Source organism: Haplochromis burtoni, unplaced genomic scaffold (assembly GCF_018398535.1).
Source record: "Haplochromis burtoni strain Fernald_Lab_line unplaced genomic scaffold, NCSU_Asbu1 Contig_1166, whole genome shotgun sequence".
NCBI lineage: Eukaryota > Metazoa > Chordata > Actinopteri > Cichliformes > Cichlidae > Haplochromis > Haplochromis burtoni.
Window position 1 is genome coordinate 18121 of NW_024583527.1, and position 4997 is coordinate 23117.

The window sequence follows — 4997 nt, forward strand, 5'->3', positions numbered from 1 at the left end:
GTCTTCGCTGGAGGGTCCGAGGGACCGCTCCAGCCTTCCGTTTCCGCTGGAGTATCCAAGGGGCCCGTCTAGCCATCAGCGTCGCCTGCAGAACAGCAGCCGGAGCCGTATGCGCTGGGCATGAATCAAACATTTTCTTTGGGGTTACATGTTTTAAATGTTTGATTTTTGGGTGGGGGGAACTGTTATGATTCGGTGTTGTCAGTGTTTTGTTTTAGGCGTGACTGTGATGTGTTTCCCTGCATTATTTTGAAAGTCTGTTTTATATCCGTGTTCTGTTTACGTTTCCCTGTCTCGTCAGTTCTGAGTTGCCCCAGCTGTGTTTTCCTCCTGTTGTCCATTTCCCTGATTGCTCCCTCTAGGTATTTAAGCCCTGTGTTTCCGTTTGTCATGTCAATCTTCCCCCCGGTTGTATTTGTTTGGTGTTGGATGTAATTAAACGGCCTATTTTTGCTTTGATGAAAGTCTGTGTCAGTACTTTCGTTTTTTGGGATTTTTTTGGAGACCCGTGTTAGTCTTTTTTGTTGGCCCGCCCTCCTCAAGAGCGGTGAGCGTGGGGGCATTTTTCCCTTATTTCTATTTTTCCTGTGTTGCACGCCGGTTGCCTAGGCCGGGGTGTAACATGCATAAACAAAGGCACGTAGAAAAAAGAATGTAATGCAAACGCACATTTGAGCACAAAAGAAGGGGACGATGCCACCTCGAACGTTCATCTGCCTCCCCACATCTGGAGCAACGAAAAGGGGTATATTTGAGGCACATAACCTGCAGGTTTAGAAGTAGCTCTAGCTTTCTGAAAGTCTCACATTCAGGGCTGCTGCTGGCCATTTGGGTTCCCTTGGAGAAATTTGCAAAGTAATCATATGCAAAGAACAACTCGAGTAAAACAAAAGCCTCATTGTTATGTTGATTATACTTAACTGATAAGTATTGATATGTTGTAAGTTGTCACTTTAACACAAACTTTTACCAAAATAACTGAACGAATGGGACTGTGTTTGCAGAGCAAGCACCACAAGTGTCAATGAATAGCCTATTACAATGAACTGAGATGAAGATAATACTTAAGACAATGCTACACCTAAAGCAGGACAGAGTGACAGAGAGCCTGTCAGCAGACAGTAACATACCAACTGGCTAGCACTAATGCTAGCTAAATGTGAATAGGATTTGCAGCCTATATTTCACTTTTCCCCTATCAAGTGGGCCACCCGTGCTGTTGACATTGACCATGAGCCAGAGACCAGTGTTACTGAACAGCAGATTATGTTATCCTCAGGATAAAAATAAGAACTTTTTATGCTCTCCACTCATAGTCCGCAATTTTGGCGATCAACATCAGAACCTTTGGAATGACTGCAAGGTTTTTCTTAGACGCGTTCCGCTCCACTTTGGGTTTATCTTAAGGCACCTGTCGAATGAAAAACAACAACTTCATTAAGAAACTGAGGACTGGACTGTATGTGTTTTTTTTTTTACATTTGCAATGAATCTAAGTGTAGATTGAGCTTGCTTTTGAGTGCGTGTTTGGACATACAGTTCATTGTGGAACAGAGAGGTGATGCAAAGATGTTTGGTTAACCTGTGAGTCTTGGAAATACTGTTTCAGGGTAGTGAAACATCTGTGAACATCTACTACTCAAAGGTCTCTTTCTATAAGTTGACATGAGCATGAATCAAGGATATTTCAGAGACAGCCATCTGAAACGCAAATATTAATTTTTTGTTGATTTATCAATCTAAAGATCATCTCAACACTCAAGCATTGCTCAGTCCTATGCGTTTTAGCTGCAAATGAAAGGAAATCTGATGATTTGATTTGGATTGCATGACTTTAGATTTCACTATCTCGTCATTCTTATGTTTCAATGCATAAAATTGACTGGTGCCGCCTTACCGTTGCAAGAATTCCAAGGTTGCTGCCTGGGCTACTGGATAAGAAATGTTCATGCAGTAGTAAGAGCCAAACATCAGGATAAGTGTGCCGCTGAAGATAGTGATATGGCCATTCACAATGGCCTGGTCCACAGATAACATGAAGTCCTCGGCTGCCAAAGTAGAGTTCCCTGTTGTGTACATGAACAAGATACAAGGGGACAAAAAACAAGTCCATACATGACTCAAACAACTAACTGCAATGTTACAACTGATGTATATCAATTACATACACTGGCATGCAGTTTGGGGCCCCCAGTCAACTGCAAGGTGTCCAAACTTTTGCTGTGGGCACTTTCCTTTTCTGTTTAAAAAAAAAAAAAAAAATATGAAAATTATTTTATTTAAAATTAAATGCCATCTGTAACTTTATGCCATTTGGAAATTATTTCATCTTCCACTTGTTTAACTGTTCATATGAACTAAAATTTTGACCATGGGTGCCCAAACATTTATATTAAAGCACCACAACTGCGACAGGCGTAATCTTTTGACATCTTTAAATGCAGCACAATACTCACCTTTACAGCTTACTGAATAAATTTGAGAACTCATGCAACTAATCTGCAGAGGAAGAAAAAAAACCTTCTAAATCATGAAACCTGCCAAAATCCAAATACATGTCTGCAATGTACATTCATATGTAGTCAAATGATTCACCTCAGCTGCTTTAGTCTACTTCATCTCCACAAAATAAAAGAAAATACTTGGCATATCCTTTACATGTTCATTACATTTTACAGGGCAAAGCTAGCACAGTGGGCTACTTCTATTTCCCTCACTTTATCATGCAGCTCATCTTGGTGCGCATGAGCTCTCTACAGGAGTGCAGGTGTGTTGCTAGAGTGGAACAGCTCGCTATTAGGTCTTAAGTTGCATACTTAATTTCACAATGAGACAAATGCATCAGTGGCAGCTGCCGTCGCGGACCCCCTAACGGGTATTAGCGGTGTAGAAACTATCCGCGTTGCAACTGCTGTGTTTACACGGTCACAGAAAGCTGGCAGCTAACAAATTGGCAAACAACAACTCTGCTAGCCAGCAAGCTAGCGGCTGGTCTAACTACACCTTATACTGACAGACGACGTGCTTTGCCTTCATAGCTAGGGATTCCATGCCTTTTACCGTCTCAGTAAACTACGAGCCAGTGGTCAAGCAATGGCAAGTTAATTCTACTAAGCTAAGTTTGATATACTTGCCTTGCAGCACTGCATGGATGATCTTTCACCAACCTCTCTCTTCCACAGTGCTTTCCACAGCCATATGCGCGACCTTGTGGTCGTTAGTTCAAATTCCTCATGTTGTTATGTGTTCTAACATCCAATGGCATGTCACATTGTTTTAATGACCGCACCCTCTCACCCCAGGTGCAGAGGCCTGTTTCTTTTCAGGAATGTTGTGAATACTTTGAGATTTATATTAATTGCAATTCCTACCTCTACATTTATTTTTTTAAATATATCATTAGCACAGTGTGGCCGTGCAATGTTTTATATGTTTTTTTAGTTTTTATTCCTATTAATTATATTTTCACTTTTTACCTCTGAATTATTGAAACAGAGCTAGATGACATTTTCAGCAAAATTATAATTCAAATACTCCTTTAATTATTAATTGTTCTCATTGATTTTTAGATCATTTTATATATTTTTCCATAGTTTTACATTTGAATTTAACAGTTCAATCTTTCAAATAACGGACAAATATTTGTGAAAGTATGATACATTTGTGAATGTATTTTAACAATCTAAATATGCATATGTACAGAAAAATATATTTAAAAAACAAGAAAATTATGTTTTATGACATTTACAGTGATTTTATGTTATTTTACATTTGACATGTAAAATCACATTCTATTTATGTAAATTTAATGATATTGTAGAAAAACAGTACAAAACTGTAAAATACACAGTAAAATATTTTGATGTTACGTTTTTTTTTTACAGTGTATAGAAGTGTTTCCTCCATCCTCTGGAAACATACACACAGACTACAGAGCCTATACGGAGCCTAGCAGTATAAAATGAGTTTAAGTTTGATGATGAAAAGACGTTCACAGGGCTATAAAAAGGCTTTTCACAGAGGTCCTCTCATCCGAGAAGCTTTTCCTCTGAGAAGAAGCTTCTCAGATGAGAAGTGAAACATCTTCAAGCAACTTAAAGAAGTCCAGACACTTTTTGTTTCCAAGCTCCTTAGACAACAGAGAAAACCCCAACAATCATATTAACATTAATTAACATTGGAGAGAAAGCAATGAGATTGAAAGTGGATGTGATGTAAAACATAGATTAGCCACCAAACACCCCAGAAGCTAACAGATATGTGATTACAGATTTCTTAAAAATTCCCCACTCGCCCTGCGGGCTGTCTTCATCTTTCAAGTCCGGGTCCTCCACCAGAGCCCTGGGAGCTTGTGCAGTATCTTTCCTGATCCTAGGACTGCACACTTCTGGTCAAAGATCTCAGATGTCACTCACCAGTTAGAGGTTTACTGCTTTAAGTGCAGGGACCACTGTTGCCTTCACCCTCCACATCTCCCTGAGCTCTTCTCTCAGCCCTGGGTACATTATTTTTTAATCTTCCTGTTAGGTATTTTAGTACCATGGGAGCATTTACTGGATATTGTTTTATAGTGACATTATACAGGAAAACTCTGTCATTCAATAAGGCCCCTTTGTTTTAGTTATTTTTCTCTTTGACCCAAGAATTGATGTGTGAGAATCACAGGCTGGTACAAGGTTGAAATACCACAGAGATCACTCCCTCAGCTACATTAGTTTCTAAATCTCTTAGGAGATGGTTTGTTTCAGAATTCACTAATGAAAGAACTCCTTATTTCGTGCCTTGAAATTATGTCGCTGAGATAATCATAACTGATAAACTATACAAAGGGTGCTTCTTCACCCAAGGGCAGGAAGACGCTCCCTTATCTCGGTCTGTACTGATTTAAACTGAGAATCTGCTGACTCATGAATTTTTCCCTCTATATAAACTCTTGTACTTGAGAATAAAGTTGAGTCGATTTGGGAAGACAACCTGAAGCAGTCTCTGTTTTCTTG